The sequence below is a fragment of the Balaenoptera borealis genome, assembly GCF_965194805.1.
Source record: "Balaenoptera borealis genome assembly, chromosome: 19".
NCBI classification, from domain to species: Eukaryota; Metazoa; Chordata; class Mammalia; order Artiodactyla; family Balaenopteridae; genus Balaenoptera; species Balaenoptera borealis.
Window position 1 is genome coordinate 28,164,289 of NC_138878.1, and position 21,368 is coordinate 28,185,656.

Consider the following 21,368-nt stretch of genomic DNA (forward strand, 5'->3'; position numbering starts at 1 on the left):
TGCAAAGAATGTCAGAATATACTGGGCACTCAGGGAGTAATCGATCATATCACCTATTATTTATTTGTTATCATTAGCCTAGGAGACATTGTTCTCCTTCCAGACACGCAAGCAAGGATGGTGTGTTTAGCTCTGTGTTCTGGGTCGTCCTCATCAACCCTGTGAGCATGGGACCACTTCCCCGGAGGGGGTTATCCTCCCTTCACGCAAGGAGCCATTGACACTACAGATAGAAAGCCGTGAGCAAGACAGTCGGTGTCCTCCTAACAGATGCAGAAGGATCCTGCCATCTCTGCTGTCACCTGCACCAGGATTTCCTTACCATTTTCTTTTCAGGGATTTTCTGAAATACGTTGTACCAAAAGAAGCCTCTTGAACACTGCTGAAGGAGAGAGTCAGAAGGAAGCCACAAAAGCATAAATACATTCCTATTCTGTCACTTCGGTCTCCCCCCAGGATTCAGCTGGACACGGTAGAGACGGGCTGAAGACACAGCTCTGGGCCAAAGGGGAGCTTTCTCACTGACTCTCTCTTTCAGCTGCGAAGCCACAAGACCACAGAAGCAGGGCACCACTCCCCAGCACCGTGTGCCTGCCTTTACTGTAGCCTCCTCGTACTGTAGGTAGTTTGGCCTTTGGGAAACGGGCTGCTGACTACTAGCTCCCTTCCGGGTTGGTGTGACAATTCAAAGAGCAAAAGTGATTAACAAGGCTTGGCATGGACTCCATGGTGTGTAATCGTCAGGACTACCCAAAGGGAACTCTCCACTTGTGTCGCTTTGTTATTTCATGCCAGGTCTGCCTATCGCCTACAGTGATGCCTTCCCTGGGGAGCATCCCATGATCAGGGAACCTCCACCCTGGCGTGGGGTGGACCGGCCACGGTGAGGAGCGCCCCGGCAAAGTTTAGGCAAAGGAGCCCCCGGAGAAATGCGCCATGATCCCTCCAGGAAAGGAAAACACAAGTGACGACTAGCGGCCGAAGGCAATGTTCATCGCGGGGCGGTTACAGGAGACGGTACCGGAAAAGTGCTTCCAAAGGACCGTGGTGGGGACCGGGGCTGCCAACGCCTGGGGACACACGGGGTGGGCGAAACGGCGGTGAGGGTCACATGCGCCTGCGGTCTCTGACACCGCTCCCCGGCTCCGGCCAAGCCAGGGACACGAGCGGGAGGCGGGGGCTGTTCTCAGGCTGCAGGAAACGGCAACCCGGAGGCCGGCGGCGCGCGGCCTGGGGCGGGGAAGACCGGAGGACGCGGGAGCTGGATTCCTGCACAACCCGGCAACAGGGGGGCTGCTCCCGTCGGCCACATCGCGAAGGGGCGGCCAGGGGGCTGGGACACCGCTTACCGCACGGCACCCGCTTCCTCCGCTCCAGCCGGCACCGAAGTGGAATCGTGCGCTCGGCCCCGCGTGTTGCTCACAGCCCGGCCCAGGGCGCCGCGGGCAGCGCGGGCGCGGGCGCGGATCCGCGGGGCGGGTGCAAGGCGGGGGCGGGGCCTCTGCGCCCGGGCCGCCTCCTCGGCCTATAACTGAGCCCACGGGCTCCTGGCTCCCACACGCCCCCGACCGGACCAGTGAAGCCGCTTCGCCCCTTGCTTTGGACCTCGGGCCTCACTCCTCCTCCAGATGGACCCCAAGTGCTCCTGCCCCACTGGTAAGGGAATCCTGGCTTTGAGCCTTAGGATGCCCCCCTTCGCAGGCACAGGACGAGAAGGGAGGGTTTTGAGTTGGAGCTCAGGAGGACTCCTGTCACGGGTCCAGGGCTTTCTTGCCTGCCAGGCTCCTGAGAGCACGTCAGTCTCCCTTTGCCTCTCCGTTAACACTGAGGGCACGGAGGCTCCAGGCTGTCCTTCTTGAGGTCACCCAGCTGGTCAGGGGACTGCTAGACCGGGACCCAGTGTTTGGAGGAGGCCTCGGAGCTGCCAGGACTTGATGGGAGGAGGGGACATTGCCTCTTTCGGGTTCAGGCCATGGGCCCTGGCCCCCAGCCCCAGTCAGCCTGGGCTGGGTCTGGAGCCTGGGACCTTCCCTGTGGAGTCCATCAGGAGGGGACCTACTCTCCTTGGACCAGAAGAGAGGAGCTGGGGCTTCTCTATCCGCCTGAGTGGACACGAGCTCCCAGGGCTGGGTCCTGACAGAGGAGGAGGGCTCAGGGAGGCATTGCTGACCGTCTGCTCTAGCTCCTGCATCCCTCTCCCTGCTCACCGCGGGCCTTTCCCTTCCTGGCAGGCGGCTCCTGCAGCTGCGCTGGCTCCTGCACCTGCAAAGCCTGCAGATGCACCTCCTGCAAGAAGAGTGAGTGTGCGGGGCCTTCTCTGGGAATGCGGGGTCTGGGCTGAGTGCGAGCAGGGAGCCCAGAGCTCAGCAGGCAGGAGCAGGACAGTGACCAAACTTCCCGGTAACCCCCACCACCCACCCACCCCCCTCACCAGGAAGGGATTCACAATCAGAGCTGGAATCACCTTCCAGATGACCGAGACCCAGGCGCGCACTAGAGAACAGGGAGACTGAGGCCCAGACGGGTCATTGACAAACAACCTCAGACCTGTCAGTAGAACTAGTCCTCCTGCCTCTTGAGTCACGCTTCTGAATCCTCTCAGGGACTGAAGCACTTTAGGGACATGAACTAGTGACCGTGTGTGGTTTCTCGGACCTGGGGCAGCCCCTTCCTGTCGAAGCAGCCCAGAGCTTCCCTATCCCGAGCGGGAGCTGCTCTGTCAGGGCTTTGCCTCCACTTTGATCCTGAGGACTTTGCTCACATCACTGACGGTGCTGGGCGCTGGCTTTCTCTCGTCCCCAGAGGCCCTGCTCACTGTCTCTCCAAGGCTCTGTGCCCTGTCCTGGGCACAGATGGGGCAGGCAACCTGAACCTAGTGTCTGAGAGCAATGATCTCAGGGCAGAGGACACCATCCTAAACTCAGGGTCTGGGCCTGAGGGCAGCTGGGGCCAGGCCTGCTGCTGGGAAGGGTGGCTCCGGACAACGCGTGGTCCGACCGCACGCTGCCCTCGCTTCCCCAGGCTGCTGCTCCTGCTGCCCCGTGGGCTGCGCCAAGTGTGCCCAGGGCTGCGTCTGCAAAGGGGCCTCGGACAAGTGCAGCTGCTGTGCCTGATGTCGCGGAGAGCCTGCCCCGGGTGTCAACAGAGCAACCAGGACGAACCTGCATTTTACCGTTTTTCATACAACCGGACCTGACGCTACATTCCTTTTTCTATGAAATATGTGAGCTGTAATAAAAGTTGTTGACTTCATTCTGGCTCTGTCTTCCTTTGTCTGTCTTGGACAAAGAGACTCCGTGCCCATCAGGGCTGGCGTGGGGAACTGGGCTGGAAGTGCAGAGACCTCGGCTCTGGACCAAAGAGGACCCCACCCCCACCCCCACCCCCGAAAACACACACACACACACACACACACACACACACACACGGAGCGTCTTAGCCGCTTAGGTTAATGTGAGCTTCAGCTTCTCAGCTCCAAATGAAAGCCTCGCCCAGAAGACACAGGGCATCGGACACACAGAGGACGCACTCCCTCTATTCCCCTTAGGAGTATGGATTGCAGAGCAAGTGGTCCGTTTCTCATTTTCCTTCTCTGGGGGCCCCTGCCAAACTCAGTCCTCGGTGATGAGAGCCTGGAAAAGCACCCAGAGGGGATGGAATCCCACACACCCCTCTTGTTTGACTTCTACACGGGGCTTGCGTCTAACACACCCTGGAAAGACCTATTTGTATTTTCTGCCACAGTTTTCACCCTGGTCAGTAAAAGGAATCGCTAAGAAAAAATGTAAAAGGACACGATATGGGAAACCCATTTTTCCCTTCAACACGTAAAATCACCTTAACACGTGGAGGAGCAATTCTGAAAATTAGAGGCTCTCATAGGCTGCACATACATTGAAGTGTGTGCCTGAGTCCCGGGAACACTTCACACATGCCCCACTGTGTGGACCACACACGCCTGGAGCAGCTCTGCCCCCTGCCTCCCCACACGCAACATCAGTCTTGGCTCGCCCAGGGCTACGGACAGGACACTCGCCACCCCTGACGGCTCCCTGCAGGGGCTTGGCCCTGAATCTTCGCCAGTGCCTCCCTAGATCAGCCTGACATCGTCCCTTCCCTCAAAATCCAGCCCGTGGCTACCTGACACCCCGAAAGTGACTTGGATTTGTCTGGTGGGCATTTCCCAGCCGTTTCCCGGAGACTTGGTTTCAGAAGGAGGACTTCACGTGTTCCGCTGCAGAGTGATGGTGGTGCTGCAGTGCGGAGGGCCTGGTGGTGTTTATTAGCAAGACGTGTGTGCTGAGGGGACAGGTGATATAGTTCAGGTGCTGGGCCCCCTGGCGGTCTGGGGAGGGAATTCCTATTTCATGGGCACTCCAAGAGAAAGAGGAGACAAGAGGCTCAGAAGTCAGGACCAAGATCGGCCACAGGTGCCCTGTGTGAAGAGGGCATTTCGGGAGCCGGCCCGTGCTGCGTGCGTGGGTGCTGGTGTCAGGCACCCGGGTTCACAGCCACCGTGCCACTTCCTGACCTGGCAAGTCACTGATACTCTCTGAGATGTCATTTCCTCCTTTCTACAGAAAAGATTAATTTCCAAGAGGGGGAATAAGCGAGACAGTGGCCTGGCTCCTAGCTCGGGCTTCCCGAACGGTGTCCTTTCTGATCGCTATCTCCACACTGACATCTGTGCACGGAGAATCCTTTAGCTCCCAACAAGCTCCTGGAGAAAGGCTCCCTGCTTTGCAAGCAAGCTCATGGTGAGGGCAGAGGTGGATAGGAACCTTGCTTACCCAGTGCCAGAGGGCGTGGGGATCTCCTCCAACAAGCCCCATGGAACGAGTCACCGCCACAGCATTTGGACACACTCAGTGAACCTGCATGGTCTGGAGCGACGGTGCCAATTCCAGAGAGGTTGAGCAACTTACCCAAGGGCACACAGCCTAGACTCAAAGGACCAAACCTACACTACAGCTGTCTCACCTCCCGGCCACATGGTGCCGGTTATGACATCACTGGAGGCTGAATCCGGCCTCTCCTTTTTCAGGGCCGCAAGGGTCTTCGGAGACAGTCCAGCTGTGCTCCTGGCTGCAGAGGTGGGAGGCTGAAGCCCAGAGAGGTCACAGAGCTGTGCAGAGGGTTCTGACTGCCAGCTGCTCAGTGCTTTCCCACTGCTGCCTCTGGGCCAGGTGTTCAGTGTCCTCACCTTTCATGGCATGACATGCTGTCCGGTTGGGCGGGGGGCTGCAGTCAGCCTGCAGGAGGGCCAGTCCCATCTGTGCCACAGATAGCCATGGGACATAACCTCGCTGTGGCTCAGTCTCCGCTGCTCTAAAGGGCAAAAAAATAGTGTCTGGCTCTCGGGATGAAAGAACTGAATCCGTGCAAAGAATGTCAGAATATACTGGGCACTCAGGGAGTAATCGATCATATCACCTATTATTTATTTGTTATCATTAGCCTAGGAGACATTGTTCTCCTTCCAGACACGCAAGCAAGGATGGTGTGTTTAGCTCTGTGTTCTGGGTCGTCCTCATCAACCCTGTGAGCATGGGACCACTTCCCCGGAGGGGGTTATCCTCCCTTCACGCAAGGAGCCATTGACACTACAGATAGAAAGCCGTGAGCAAGACAGTCGGTGTCCTCCTAACAGATGCAGAAGGATCCTGCCATCTCTGCTGTCACCTGCACCAGGATTTCCCTACCATTTTCTTTTCAGGGGTTTTCTGAAATACGTTGTACCAAAAGAAACCTCTTGAACACTGCTGAAGGAGAGAGTCAGAAGGAAGCCACAAAAGCATAAATACATTCCTATTCTGTCACTTCGGTCCCCCCCCCAGGATTCAGCTGGACACGGTAGAGACGGGCTGAAGACACAGCTCTGGGCCAAAGGGGAGCTTTCTCACTGACTCTCTCTTTCAGCTGCGAAGCCACAAGACCACAGAAGCAGGGCACCACTCCCCAGCACTGTGTGCCTGCCTTTACTGTAGCCTCCTCGTACTGTAGGTAGTTTGGCCTTTGGGAAACGGGCTGCTGACTACTAGCTCCCTTCCGGGTTGGTGTGACAATTCAAAGAGCAAAAGTGATTAACAAGGCTTGGCATGGACTCCATGGTGTGTAATCGTCAGGACTACCCAAAGGGAACTCTCCACTTGTGTCGCTTTGTTATTTCATGCCAGGTCTGCCTATCGCCTACAGTGATGCCTTCCCTGGGGAGCATCCCATGATCAGGGAACCTCCACCCTGGCGTGGGGTGGACCGGCCACGGTGAGGAGCGCCCCTGCAAAGTTTAGGCAAAGGAGCCCCCGGAGAAATGCGCCATGATCCCTCCAGGAAAGGAAAACACAAGTGACGACTAGCGGCCGAAGGCAATGTTCATCGCGGGGCGGTTACAGGAGACGGTACCGGAAAAGTGCTTCCAAAGGACCGTGGTGGAGACCGGGGCTGCCAACGCCTGGGGACACACGGGGTGGGCGAAACGGCGGTGAGGGTCACATGCGCCTGCGGTCTCTGACACCGCTCCCCGGCTCCGGCCAAGCCAGGGACACGAGCGGGAGGCGGGGGCTGTTCTCAGGCTGCAGGAAACGGCGACCCGGAGGCCGGCGGCGCGCGGCCTGGGGCGGGGAAGACCGGAGGACGCGGGAGCTGGATTCCTGCACAACCCGGCAACAGGGGGGCTGCTCCCGTCGGCCACATCGCGAAGGGGCGGCCAGGGGGCTGGGACACCGCTTACCGCACGGCACCCGCTTCCTCCGCTCCAGCCGGCACCGAAGTGGAATCGTGCGCTCGGCCCCGCGTGTTGCTCACAGCCCGGCCCAGGGCGCCGCGGGCAGCGCGGGCGCGGGCGCGGGCGCGGATCCGCGGGGCGGGTGCAAGGCGGGGGCGGGGCCTCTGCGCCCGGGCCGCCTCCTCGGCCTATAACTGAGCCCACGGGCTCCTGGCTCCCACACGCCCCCGACCGGACCAGTGAAGCCGCTTCGCCCCTTGCTTTGGACCTCGGGCCTCACTCCTCCTCCAGATGGACCCCAAGTGCTCCTGCCCCACTGGTAAGGGAACCCTGGCTTTGAGCCTTAGGATGCCCCCCTTCGCAGGCACAGGACGAGAAGGGAGGGTTTTGAGTTGGAGCTCAGGAGGACTCCTGTCACGGGTCCAGGGCTTTCTTGCCTGCCAGGCTCCTGAGAGCACGTCAGTCTCCCTTTGCCTCTCCGTTAACACTGAGGGCACGGAGGCTCCAGGCTGTCCTTCTTGAGGTCACCCAGCTGGTCAGGGGACTGCTAGACCGGGACCCAGTGTTTGGAGGAGGCCTCGGAGCTGCCAGGACTTGATGGGAGGAGGGGACATTGCCTCTTTCGGGTTCAGGCCATGGGCCCTGGCCCCCAGCCCCAGTCAGCCTGGGCTGGGTCTGGAGCCTGGGACCTTCCCTGTGGAGTCCATCAGGAGGGGACCTACTCTCCTTGGACCAGAAGAGAGGAGCTGGGGCTTCTCTATCCGCCTGAGTGGACACGAGCTCCCAGGGCTGGGTCCTGACAGAGGAGGAGGGCTCAGGGAGGCATTGCTGACCGTCTGCTCTAGCTCCTGCATCCCTCTCCCTGCTCACCGCGGGCCTTTCCCTTCCTGGCAGGCGGCTCCTGCAGCTGCGCTGGCTCCTGCACCTGCAAAGCCTGCAGATGCACCTCCTGCAAGAAGAGTGAGTGTGCGGGGCCTTCTCTGGGAATGCGGGGTCTGGGCTGAGTGCGAGCAGGGAGCCCAGAGCTCAGCAGGCAGGAGCAGGACAGTGACCAAACTTCCCGGTAACCCCCACCACCCCCCCACCCCCCCCCCCCACCAGGAAGGGATTCACAATCAGAGCTGGAATCCCCTTCCAGATGACCGAGACCCAAGTGCGCACTAGAGAACAGGGAGACTGAGGCCCAGACGGGTCATTAACAAACAACCTCAGACCTGTCAGTAGAACTAGTCCTCCTGCCTCCTGAGTCACGCTTCTGAATCCTCTCAGGGACTGAAGCACTTTAGGGACATGAACTAGTGACCGTGTGTGGTTTCTCGGACCTGGGGCAGCCCCTTCCTGTCGAAGCAGCCCAGAGCTTCCCTATCCCGAGCGGGAGCTGCTCTGTCAGGGCTTTGCCTCCACTTTGATCCTGAGGACTTTGCTCACATCACTGACGGTGCTGGGCGCTGGCTTTCTCTCGTCCCCAGAGGCCCTGCTCACTGTCTCTCCAAGGCTCTGTGCCCTGTCCTGGGCACAGATGGGGCAGGCAACCTGAACCTAGTGTCTGAGAGCAATGATCTCAGGACAGAGGACACCATCCTAAACTCAGGGTCTGGGCCTGAGGGCAGCTGGGGCCAGGCCTGCTGCTGGGAAGGGTGGCTCCGGACAACGCGTGGTCCGACCGCACGCTGCCCTCGCTTCCCCAGGCTGCTGCTCCTGCTGCCCCGTGGGCTGCGCCAAGTGTGCCCAGGGCTGCGTCTGCAAAGGGGCCTCGGACAAGTGCAGCTGCTGTGCCTGATGTCGCGGAGAGCCTGCCCCGGGTGTCAACAGAGCAACCAGGACGAACCTGCATTTTACCGTTTTTCATACAACCGGACCTGACGCTACATTCCTTTTTCTATGAAATATGTGAGCTGTAATAAAAGTTGTTGACTTCATTCTGGCTCTGTCTTCCTTTGTCTGCCTTGGACAAAGAGACTCCGTGCCCATCAGGGCTGGCGTGGGGAACTGGGCTGGAAGTGCAGAGACCTCGGCTCTGGACCAAAGAGGACCCTCCCCCACCCCCCAAAACACACACACACACACGGAGCGTCTTAGCCGCTTAGGTTAATGTGAGCTTCAGTTTCTCAGCTCCAAAGGAAAGCCTCGCCCAGAAGACACAGGGCATCGGACACACAGAGGACGCACTCCCTCTATTCCCCTTAGGAGTATGGATTGCAGAGCAAGTGGTCCGTTTCTCATTTTCCTTCTCTGGGGGCCCCTGCCAAACTCAGTCCTCGGTGATGAGAGCCTGGAAAAGCACCCAGAGGGGATGGAATCCCACACCCCCCTTGTTTGACTTCTACACGGGGCTTGCGTCTAACACACCCTGGAAAGACCTATTTGTATTTTCTGCCACAGTTTTCACCCTGGTCAGTAAAAAGAATCGCTAAGAAAAAAATGTAAAAGGACACGATATGGGAAACCCATTTTTCCCTTCAACACGTAAAATCACCTTAACACGTGGAGGAGCAATTCTGAAAATTAGAGGCTCTCATAGGCTGCACATACATTGAAGTGTGTGCTTGAGTCCCGGGAACACTTCACACATGCCCCACTGTGTGGACCACACACGCCTGGAGCAGCTCTGCCCCCTGCCTCCCCACACGCAACATCAGTCTTGGCTCGCCCAGGGCTACGGACAGGACACTCGCCACCCCTGACGGCTCCCTGCAGGGGCTTGGCCCTGAATCTTCGCCAGTGCCTCCCTAGATCAGCCTGACATCGTCCCTTCCCTCAAAATCCAGCCCGTGGCTACCTGACACCCCGAAAGTGACTTGGATTTGTCTGGTGGGCATTTCCCAGCCGTTTCCCGGAGACTTGGTTTCAGAAGGAGGACTTCACGTGTTCCGCTGCAGAGTGATGGTGGTGCTGCAGTGCGGAGGGCCTGGTGGTGTTTATTAGCAAGACGTGTGTGCTGAGGGGACAGGTGATATAGTTCAGGTGCTGGGCCCCCTGGCGGTCTGGGGAGGGAATTCCTATTTCATGGGCACTCCAAGAGAAAGAGGAGACAAGAGGCTCAGAAGTCAGGACCAAGATCGGCCACAGGTGCCCTGTGTGAAGAGGGCATTTCGGGAGCCGGCCCGTGCTGCGTGCGTGGGTGCTGGTGTCAGGCACCCGGGTTCACAGCCACCGTGCCACTTCCTGACCTGGCAAGTCACTGATACTCTCTGAGATGTCATTTCCTCCTTTCTACAGAAAAGATTAATTTCCAAGAGGGGGAATAAGCGAGACAGTGGCCTGGCTCCTAGCTCGGGCTTCCCGAACGGTGTCCTTTCTGATCGCTATCTCCACACTGACATCTGTGCACGGAGAATCCTTTAGCTCCCAACAAGCTCCTGGAGAAAGGCTCCCTGCTTTGCAAGCAAGCTCATGGTGAGGGCAGAGGTGGATAGGAACCTTGCTTACCCAGTGCCAGAGGGCGTGGGGATCTCCTCCAACAAGCCCCATGGAACGAGTCACCGCCACAGCATTTGGACACACTCAGTGAACCTGCATGGTCTGGAGCGACGGTGCCAATTCCAGAGAGGTTGAGCAACTTACCCAAGGGCACACAGCCTAGACTCAAAGGACCAAACCTACACTACAGCTGTCTCACCTCCCGGCCACATGGTGCCGGTTATGACATCACTGGAGGCTGAATCCGGCCTCTCCTTTTTCAGGGCCGCAAGGGTCTTCGGAGACAGTCCAGCTGTGCTCCTGGCTGCAGAGGTGGGAGGCTGAAGCCCAGAGAGGTCACAGAGCTGTGCAGAGGGTTCTGACTGCCAGCTGCTCAGTGCTTTCCCACTGCTGCCTCTGGGCCAGGTGTTCAGTGTCCTCACCTTTCATGGCATGACATGCTGTCCGGTTGGGCGGGGGGCTGCAGTCAGCCTGCAGGAGGGCCAGTCCCATCTGTGCCACAGATAGCCATGGGACATAACCTCGCTGTGGCTCAGTCTCCGCTGCTCTAAAGGGCAAAAAAATAGTGTCTGGCTCTCGGGATGAAAGAACTGAATCCGTGCAAAGAATGTCAGAATATACTGGGCACTCAGGGAGTAATCGATCATATCACCTATTATTTATTTGTTATCATTAGCCTAGGAGACATTGTTCTCCTTCCAGACACGCAAGCAAGGATGGTGTGTTTAGCTCTGTGTTCTGGGTCGTCCTCATCAACCCTGTGAGCATGGGACCACTTCCCCGGAGGGGGTTATCCTCCCTTCACGCAAGGAGCCATTGACACTACAGATAGAAAGCCGTGAGCAAGACAGTCGGTGTCCTCCTAACAGATGCAGAAGGATCCTGCCATCTCTGCTGTCACCTGCACCAGGATTTCCCTACCATTTTCTTTTCAGGGGTTTTCTGAAATACGTTGTACCAAAAGAAACCTCTTGAACACTGCTGAAGGAGAGAGTCAGAAGGAAGCCACAAAAGCATAAATACATTCCTATTCTGTCACTTCGGTCCCCCCCCCAGGATTCAGCTGGACACGGTAGAGACGGGCTGAAGACACAGCTCTGGGCCAAAGGGGAGCTTTCTCACTGACTCTCTCTTTCAGCTGCGAAGCCACAAGACCACAGAAGCAGGGCACCACTCCCCAGCACTGTGTGCCTGCCTTTACTGTAGCCTCCTCGTACTGTAGGTAGTTTGGCCTTTGGGAAACGGGCTGCTGACTACTAGCTCCCTTCCGGGTTGGTGTGACAATTCAAAGAGCAAAAGTGATTAACAAGGCTTGGCATGGACTCCATGGTGTGTAATCGTCAGGACTACCCAAAGGGAACTCTCCACTTGTGTCGCTTTGTTATTTCATGCCAGGTCTGCCTATCGCCTACAGTGATGCCTTCCCTGGGGAGCATCCCATGATCAGGGAACCTCCACCCTGGCGTGGGGTGGACCGGCCACGGTGAGGAGCGCCCCTGCAAAGTTTAGGCAAAGGAGCCCCCGGAGAAATGCGCCATGATCCCTCCAGGAAAGGAAAACACAAGTGACGACTAGCGGCCGAAGGCAATGTTCATCGCGGGGCGGTTACAGGAGACGGTACCGGAAAAGTGCTTCCAAAGGACCGTGGTGGAGACCGGGGCTGCCAACGCCTGGGGACACACGGGGTGGGCGAAACGGCGGTGAGGGTCACATGCGCCTGCGGTCTCTGACACCGCTCCCCGGCTCCGGCCAAGCCAGGGACACGAGCGGGAGGCGGGGGCTGTTCTCAGGCTGCAGGAAACGGCGACCCGGAGGCCGGCGGCGCGCGGCCTGGGGCGGGGAAGACCGGAGGACGCGGGAGCTGGATTCCTGCACAACCCGGCAACAGGGGGGCTGCTCCCGTCGGCCACATCGCGAAGGGGCGGCCAGGGGGCTGGGACACCGCTTACCGCACGGCACCCGCTTCCTCCGCTCCAGCCGGCACCGAAGTGGAATCGTGCGCTCGGCCCCGCGTGTTGCTCACAGCCCGGCCCAGGGCGCCGCGGGCAGCGCGGGCGCGGGCGCGGGCGCGGATCCGCGGGGCGGGTGCAAGGCGGGGGCGGGGCCTCTGCGCCCGGGCCGCCTCCTCGGCCTATAACTGAGCCCACGGGCTCCTGGCTCCCACACGCCCCCGACCGGACCAGTGAAGCCGCTTCGCCCCTTGCTTTGGACCTCGGGCCTCACTCCTCCTCCAGATGGACCCCAAGTGCTCCTGCCCCACTGGTAAGGGAACCCTGGCTTTGAGCCTTAGGATGCCCCCCTTCGCAGGCACAGGACGAGAAGGGAGGGTTTTGAGTTGGAGCTCAGGAGGACTCCTGTCACGGGTCCAGGGCTTTCTTGCCTGCCAGGCTCCTGAGAGCACGTCAGTCTCCCTTTGCCTCTCCGTTAACACTGAGGGCACGGAGGCTCCAGGCTGTCCTTCTTGAGGTCACCCAGCTGGTCAGGGGACTGCTAGACCGGGACCCAGTGTTTGGAGGAGGCCTCGGAGCTGCCAGGACTTGATGGGAGGAGGGGACATTGCCTCTTTCGGGTTCAGGCCATGGGCCCTGGCCCCCAGCCCCAGTCAGCCTGGGCTGGGTCTGGAGCCTGGGACCTTCCCTGTGGAGTCCATCAGGAGGGGACCTACTCTCCTTGGACCAGAAGAGAGGAGCTGGGGCTTCTCTATCCGCCTGAGTGGACACGAGCTCCCAGGGCTGGGTCCTGACAGAGGAGGAGGGCTCAGGGAGGCATTGCTGACCGTCTGCTCTAGCTCCTGCATCCCTCTCCCTGCTCACCGCGGGCCTTTCCCTTCCTGGCAGGCGGCTCCTGCAGCTGCGCTGGCTCCTGCACCTGCAAAGCCTGCAGATGCACCTCCTGCAAGAAGAGTGAGTGTGCGGGGCCTTCTCTGGGAATGCGGGGTCTGGGCTGAGTGCGAGCAGGGAGCCCAGAGCTCAGCAGGCAGGAGCAGGACAGTGACCAAACTTCCCGGTAACCCCCACCACCCCCCCACCCCCCCCCCCCCACCAGGAAGGGATTCACAATCAGAGCTGGAATCCCCTTCCAGATGACCGAGACCCAAGTGCGCACTAGAGAACAGGGAGACTGAGGCCCAGACGGGTCATTAACAAACAACCTCAGACCTGTCAGTAGAACTAGTCCTCCTGCCTCCTGAGTCACGCTTCTGAATCCTCTCAGGGACTGAAGCACTTTAGGGACATGAACTAGTGACCGTGTGTGGTTTCTCGGACCTGGGGCAGCCCCTTCCTGTCGAAGCAGCCCAGAGCTTCCCTATCCCGAGCGGGAGCTGCTCTGTCAGGGCTTTGCCTCCACTTTGATCCTGAGGACTTTGCTCACATCACTGACGGTGCTGGGCGCTGGCTTTCTCTCGTCCCCAGAGGCCCTGCTCACTGTCTCTCCAAGGCTCTGTGCCCTGTCCTGGGCACAGATGGGGCAGGCAACCTGAACCTAGTGTCTGAGAGCAATGATCTCAGGACAGAGGACACCATCCTAAACTCAGGGTCTGGGCCTGAGGGCAGCTGGGGCCAGGCCTGCTGCTGGGAAGGGTGGCTCCGGACAACGCGTGGTCCGACCGCACGCTGCCCTCGCTTCCCCAGGCTGCTGCTCCTGCTGCCCCGTGGGCTGCGCCAAGTGTGCCCAGGGCTGCGTCTGCAAAGGGGCCTCGGACAAGTGCAGCTGCTGTGCCTGATGTCGCGGAGAGCCTGCCCCGGGTGTCAACAGAGCAACCAGGACGAACCTGCATTTTACCGTTTTTCATACAACCGGACCTGACGCTACATTCCTTTTTCTATGAAATATGTGAGCTGTAATAAAAGTTGTTGACTTCATTCTGGCTCTGTCTTCCTTTGTCTGCCTTGGACAAAGAGACTCCGTGCCCATCAGGGCTGGCGTGGGGAACTGGGCTGGAAGTGCAGAGACCTCGGCTCTGGACCAAAGAGGACCCTCCCCCACCCCCCAAAACACACACACACACACGGAGCGTCTTAGCCGCTTAGGTTAATGTGAGCTTCAGTTTCTCAGCTCCAAAGGAAAGCCTCGCCCAGAAGACACAGGGCATCGGACACACAGAGGACGCACTCCCTCTATTCCCCTTAGGAGTATGGATTGCAGAGCAAGTGGTCCGTTTCTCATTTTCCTTCTCTGGGGGCCCCTGCCAAACTCAGTCCTCGGTGATGAGAGCCTGGAAAAGCACCCAGAGGGGATGGAATCCCACACCCCCCTTGTTTGACTTCTACACGGGGCTTGCGTCTAACACACCCTGGAAAGACCTATTTGTATTTTCTGCCACAGTTTTCACCCTGGTCAGTAAAAAGAATCGCTAAGAAAAAAATGTAAAAGGACACGATATGGGAAACCCATTTTTCCCTTCAACACGTAAAATCACCTTAACACGTGGAGGAGCAATTCTGAAAATTAGAGGCTCTCATAGGCTGCACATACATTGAAGTGTGTGCTTGAGTCCCGGGAACACTTCACACATGCCCCACTGTGTGGACCACACACGCCTGGAGCAGCTCTGCCCCCTGCCTCCCCACACGCAACATCAGTCTTGGCTCGCCCAGGGCTACGGACAGGACACTCGCCACCCCTGACGGCTCCCTGCAGGGGCTTGGCCCTGAATCTTCGCCAGTGCCTCCCTAGATCAGCCTGACATCGTCCCTTCCCTCAAAATCCAGCCCGTGGCTACCTGACACCCCGAAAGTGACTTGGATTTGTCTGGTGGGCATTTCCCAGCCGTTTCCCGGAGACTTGGTTTCAGAAGGAGGACTTCACGTGTTCCGCTGCAGAGTGATGGTGGTGCTGCAGTGCGGAGGGCCTGGTGGTGTTTATTAGCAAGACGTGTGTGCTGAGGGGACAGGTGATATAGTTCAGGTGCTGGGCCCCCTGGCGGTCTGGGGAGGGAATTCCTATTTCATGGGCACTCCAAGAGAAAGAGGAGACAAGAGGCTCAGAAGTCAGGACCAAGATCGGCCACAGGTGCCCTGTGTGAAGAGGGCATTTCGGGAGCCGGCCCGTGCTGCGTGCGTGGGTGCTGGTGTCAGGCACCCGGGTTCACAGCCACCGTGCCACTTCCTGACCTGGCAAGTCACTGATACTCTCTGAGATGTCATTTCCTCCTTTCTATAGAAAAGATTAATTTCCAAGAGGGGGAATAAGCGAGACAGTGGCCTGGTTCCTAGCTCGGGCTTCCCACACGGTGTCCTTTCTGATCGCTATCTCCACACTGACATCTGTGCACGGAGAATCCTTTAGCTCCCAACAAGCTCCTGGAGAAAGGCGCCCTGCTTTGCAAGCAAGCCCATGGTGAGGGCAGAGATGGATAGGAACCTTGCTTACCCAGTGCCAGAGGGCGTGGGGATCTCCTCCAACAAGCCCCATGGAACGAGTCACCGCCACAGCATTTGGACACACTCAGTGAACCTGCATGGTCTGGAGCGACGGTGCCAATTCCAGAGAGGTTGAGCAACTTACCCAAGGGCACACAGCCTAGACTCAAAGGACCAAACCTACACTACAGCTGTCTCACCTCCCGGCCACATGGTGCCGGTTATGACATCACTGGAGGCTGAATCCGGCCTCTCCTTTTTCAGGGCCGCAAGGGTCTTCGGAGACAGTCCAGCTGTGCTCCTGGCTGCAGAGGTGGGAGGCTGAAGCCCAGAGAGGTCACAGAGCTGTGCAGAGGGTTCTGACTGCCAGCTGCTCAGTGCTTTCCCACTGCTGCCTCTGGGCCAGGTGTTCAGTGTCCTCACCTTTCATGGCATGACATGCTGTCCGGTTGGGCGGGGGGCTGCAGTCAGCCTGCAGGAGGGCCAGTCCCATCTGTGCCACAGATAGCCATGGGACATAACCTCGCTGTGGCTCAGTCTCCGCTGCTCTAAAGGGCAAAAAAATAGTGTCTGGCTCTCGGGATGAAAGAACTGAATCCGTGCAAAGAATGTCAGAATATACTGGGCACTCAGGGAGTAATCGATCATATCACCTATTTATTTATTTATTTGTTATCATTAGCCTAGGAGACATTGTTCTCCTTCCAGACACGCAAGCAAGGATGGTGTGTTTAGCTCTGTGTTCTGGGTCGTCCTCATCAACCCTGTGAGCATGGGACCACTTCCCCGGAGGGGGTTATCCTCCCTTCACGCAAGGAGCCATTGACACTACAGATAGAAAGCCGTGAGCAAGACAGTCGGTGTCCTCCTAACAGATGCAGAAGGATCCTGCCATCTCTGCTGTCACCTGCACCAGGATTTCCTTACCATTTTCTTTTCAGGGATTTTCTGAAATACGTTGTACCAAAAGAAGCCTCTTGAACACTGCTGAAGGAGAGAGTCAGAAGGAAGCCACAAAAGCATAAATACATTCCTATTCTGTCACTTCGGTCTCCCCCCAGGATTCAGCTGGACACGGTAGAGACGGGCTGAAGACACAGCTCTGGGCCAAAGGGGAGCTTTCTCACTGACTCTCTCTTTCAGCTGCGAAGCCACAAGACCACAGAAGCAGGGCACCACTCCCCAGCACCGTGTGCCTGCCTTTACTGTAGCCTCCTCGTACTGTAGGTAGTTTGGCCTTTGGGAAACGGGCTGCTGACTACTAGCTCCCTTCCGGGTTGGTGTGACAATTCAAAGAGCAAAAGTGATTAACAAGGCTTGGCATGGACTCCATGGTGTGTAATCGTCAGGACTACCCAAAGGGAACTCTCCACTTGTGTCGCTTTGTTATTTCATGCCAGGTCTGCCTATCGCCTACAGTGATGCCTTCCCTGGGGAGCATCCCATGATCAGGGAACCTCCACCCTGGCGTGGGGTGGACCGGCCACGGTGAGGAGCGCCCCGGCAAAGTTTAGGCAAAGGAGCCCCCGGAGAAATGCGCCATGATCCCTCCAGGAAAGGAAAACACAAGTGACGACTAGCGGCCGAAGGCAATGTTCATCGCGGGGCGGTTACAGGAGACGGTACCGGAAAAGTGCTTCCAAAGGACCGTGGTGGGGACCGGGGCTGCCAACGCCTGGGGACACACGGGGTGGGCGAAACGGCGGTGAGGGTCACATGCGCCTGCGGTCTCTGACACCGCTCCCCGGCTCCGGCCAAGCCAGGGACACGAGCGGGAGGCGGGGGCTGTTCTCAGGCTGCAGGAAACGGCAACCCGGAGGCCGGCGGCGCGCGGCCTGGGGCGGGGAAGACCGGAGGACGCGGGAGCTGGATTCCTGCACAACCCGGCAACAGGGGGGCTGCTCCCGTCGGCCACATCGCGAAGGGGCGGCCAGGGGGCTGGGACACCGCTTACCGCACGGCACCCGCTTCCTCCGCTCCAGCCGGCACCGAAGTGGAATCGTGCGCTCGGCCCCGCGTGTTGCTCACAGCCCGGCCCAGGGCGCCGCGGGCAGCGCGGGCGCGGGCGCGGATCCGCGGGGCGGGTGCAAGGCGGGGGCGGGGCCTCTGCGCCCGGGCCGCCTCCTCGGCCTATAACTGAGCCCACGGGCTCCTGGCTCCCACACGCCCCCGACCGGACCAGTGAAGCCGCTTCGCCCCTTGCTTTGGACCTCGGGCCTCACTCCTCCTCCAGATGGACCCCAAGTGCTCCTGCCCCACTGGTAAGGGAATCCTGGCTTTGAGCCTTAGGATGCCCCCCTTCGCAGGCACAGGACGAGAAGGGAGGGTTTTGAGTTGGAGCTCAGGAGGACTCCTGTCACGGGTCCAGGGCTTTCTTGCCTGCCAGGCTCCTGAGAGCACGTCAGTCTCCCTTTGCCTCTCCGTTAACACTGAGGGCACGGAGGCTCCAGGCTGTCCTTCTTGAGGTCACCCAGCTGGTCAGGGGACTGCTAGACCGGGACCCAGTGTTTGGAGGAGGCCTCGGAGCTGCCAGGACTTGATGGGAGGAGGGGACATTGCCTCTTTCGGGTTCAGGCCATGGGCCCTGGCCCCCAGCCCCAGTCAGCCTGGGCTGGGTCTGGAGCCTGGGACCTTCCCTGTGGAGTCCATCAGGAGGGGACCTACTCTCCTTGGACCAGAAGAGAGGAGCTGGGGCTTCTCTATCCGCCTGAGTGGACACGAGCTCCCAGGGCTGGGTCCTGACAGAGGAGGAGGGCTCAGGGAGGCATTGCTGACCGTCTGCTCTAGCTCCTGCATCCCTCTCCCTGCTCACCGCGGGCCTTTCCCTTCCTGGCAGGCGGCTCCTGCAGCTGCGCTGGCTCCTGCACCTGCAAAGCCTGCAGATGCACCTCCTGCAAGAAGAGTGAGTGTGCGGGGCCTTCTCTGGGAATGCGGGGTCTGGGCTGAGTGCGAGCAGGGAGCCCAGAGCTCAGCAGGCAGGAGCAGGACAGTGACCAAACTTCCCGGTAACCCCCACCACCCACCCACCCCCCTCACCAGGAAGGGATTCACAATCAGAGCTGGAATCACCTTCCAGATGACCGAGACCCAGGCGCGCACTAGAGAACAGGGAGACTGAGGCCCAGACGGGTCATTGACAAACAACCTCAGACCTGTCAGTAGAACTAGTCCTCCTGCCTCTTGAGTCACGCTTCTGAATCCTCTCAGGGACTGAAGCACTTTAGGGACATGAACTAGTGACCGTGTGTGGTTTCTCGGACCTGGGGCAGCCCCTTCCTGTCGAAGCAGCCCAGAGCTTCCCTATCCCGAGCGGGAGCTGCTCTGTCAGGGCTTTGCCTCCACTTTGATCCTGAGGACTTTGCTCACATCACTGACGGTGCTGGGCGCTGGCTTTCTCTCGTCCCCAGAGGCCCTGCTCACTGTCTCTCCAAGGCTCTGTGCCCTGTCCTGGGCACAGATGGGGCAGGCAACCTGAACCTAGTGTCTGAGAGCAATGATCTCAGGGCAGAGGACACCATCCTAAACTCAGGGTCTGGGCCTGAGGGCAGCTGGGGCCAGGCCTGCTGCTGGGAAGGGTGGCTCCGGACAACGCGTGGTCCGACCGCACGCTGCCCTCGCTTCCCCAGGCTGCTGCTCCTGCTGCCCCGTGGGCTGCGCCAAGTGTGCCCAGGGCTGCGTCTGCAAAGGGGCCTCGGACAAGTGCAGCTGCTGTGCCTGATGTCGCGGAGAGCCTGCCCCGGGTGTCAACAGAGCAACCAGGACGAACCTGCATTTTACCGTTTTTCATACAACCGGACCTGACGCTACATTCCTTTTTCTATGAAATATGTGAGCTGTAATAAAAGTTGTTGACTTCATTCTGGCTCTGTCTTCCTTTGTCTGTCTTGGACAAAGAGACTCCGTGCCCATCAGGGCTGGCGTGGGGAACTGGGCTGGAAGTGCAGAGACCTCGGCTCTGGACCAAAGAGGACCCCACCCCCACCCCCACCCCCGAAAACACACACACACACACACACACACACACACACACACGGAGCGTCTTAGCCGCTTAGGTTAATGTGAGCTTCAGCTTCTCAGCTCCAAATGAAAGCCTCGCCCAGAAGACACAGGGCATCGGACACACAGAGGACGCACTCCCTCTATTCCCCTTAGGAGTATGGATTGCAGAGCAAGTGGTCCGTTTCTCATTTTCCTTCTCTGGGGGCCCCTGCCAAACTCAGTCCTCGGTGATGAGAGCCTGGAAAAGCACCCAGAGGGGATGGAATCCCACACACCCCTCTTGTTTGACTTCTACACGGGGCTTGCGTCTAACACACCCTGGAAAGACCTATTTGTATTTTCTGCCACAGTTTTCACCCTGGTCAGTAAAAGGAATCGCTAAGAAAAAATGTAAAAGGACACGATATGGGAAACCCATTTTTCCCTTCAACACGTAAAATCACCTTAACACGTGGAGGAGCAATTCTGAAAATTAGAGGCTCTCATAGGCTGCACATACATTGAAGTGTGTGCCTGAGTCCCGGGAACACTTCACACATGCCCCACTGTGTGGACCACACACGCCTGGAGCAGCTCTGCCCCCTGCCTCCCCACACGCAACATCAGTCTTGGCTCGCCCAGGGCTACGGACAGGACACTCGCCACCCCTGACGGCTCCCTGCAGGGGCTTGGCCCTGAATCTTCGCCAGTGCCTCCCTAGATCAGCCTGACATCGTCCCTTCCCTCAAAATCCAGCCCGTGGCTACCTGACACCCCGAAAGTGACTTGGATTTGTCTGGTGGGCATTTCCCAGCCGTTTCCCGGAGACTTGGTTTCAGAAGGAGGACTTCACGTGTTCCGCTGCAGAGTGATGGTGGTGCTGCAGTGCGGAGGGCCTGGTGGTGTTTATTAGCAAGACGTGTGTGCTGAGGGGACAGGTGATATAGTTCAGGTGCTGGGCCCCCTGGCGGTCTGGGGAGGGAATTCCTATTTCATGGGCACTCCAAGAGAAAGAGGAGACAAGAGGCTCAGAAGTCAGGACCAAGATCGGCCACAGGTGCCCTGTGTGAAGAGGGCATTTCGGGAGCCGGCCCGTGCTGCGTGCGTGGGTGCTGGTGTCAGGCACCCGGGTTCACAGCCACCGTGCCACTTCCTGACCTGGCAAGTCACTGATACTCTCTGAGATGTCATTTCCTCCTTTCTACAGAAAAGATTAATTTCCAAGAGGGGGAATAAGCGAGACAGTGGCCTGGCTCCTAGCTCGGGCTTCCCGAACGGTGTCCTTTCTGATCGCTATCTCCACACTGACATCTGTGCACGGAGAATCCTTTAGCTCCCAACAAGCTCCTGGAGAAAGGCTCCCTGCTTTGCAAGCAAGCTCATGGTGAGGGCAGAGGTGGATAGGAACCTTGCTTACCCAGTGCCAGAGGGCGTGGGGATCTCCTCCAACAAGCCCCATGGAACGAGTCACCGCCACAGCATTTGGACACACTCAGTGAACCTGCATGGTCTGGAGCGACGGTGCCAATTCCAGAGAGGTTGAGCAACTTACCCAAGGGCACACAGCCTAGACTCAAAGGACCAAACCTACACTACAGCTGTCTCACCTCCCGGCCACATGGTGCCGGTTATGACATCACTGGAGGCTGAATCCGGCCTCTCCTTTTTCAGGGCCGCAAGGGTCTTCGGAGACAGTCCAGCTGTGCTCCTGGCTGCAGAGGTGGGAGGCTGAAGCCCAGAGAGGTCACAGAGCTGTGCAGAGGGTTCTGACTGCCAGCTGCTCAGTGCTTTCCCACTGCTGCCTCTGGGCCAGGTGTTCAGTGTCCTCACCTTTCATGGCATGACATGCTGTCCGGTTGGGCGGGGGGCTGCAGTCAGCCTGC

General features: G+C 58.7%; 4 long non-coding RNA genes across 4 annotated transcripts; all 4 read left to right on the forward strand.

Annotated features, from left to right (window-relative positions):
- The first annotated feature begins 2,056 nt into the window (after positions 1 to 2,056).
- LOC309616438 lies at positions 2,057 to 3,252 on the forward strand. The gene is made up of 2 exons (XR_014237477.1): positions 2,057 to 2,297; positions 3,022 to 3,252. It is a non-coding gene; the product is annotated as an uncharacterized lncRNA (long non-coding RNA).
- Positions 3,253 to 7,443: 4,191 nt separating this feature from the next.
- Positions 7,444 to 8,643, forward strand: LOC309616437. Its single transcript, XR_014237476.1, has 2 exons — positions 7,444 to 7,684; positions 8,413 to 8,643. It is a non-coding gene; the product is annotated as an uncharacterized lncRNA (long non-coding RNA).
- Positions 8,644 to 12,806: 4,163 nt separating this feature from the next.
- LOC309616431 lies at positions 12,807 to 14,007 on the forward strand. The gene is made up of 2 exons (XR_014237470.1): positions 12,807 to 13,047; positions 13,777 to 14,007. It is a non-coding gene; the product is annotated as an uncharacterized lncRNA (long non-coding RNA).
- A 4,161-nt stretch (positions 14,008 to 18,168) lies between these two features.
- Positions 18,169 to 19,364, forward strand: LOC309616434. Its single transcript, XR_014237473.1, has 2 exons — positions 18,169 to 18,409; positions 19,134 to 19,364. It is a non-coding gene; the product is annotated as an uncharacterized lncRNA (long non-coding RNA).
- Positions 19,365 to 21,368: the final 2,004 nt, after the last annotated feature.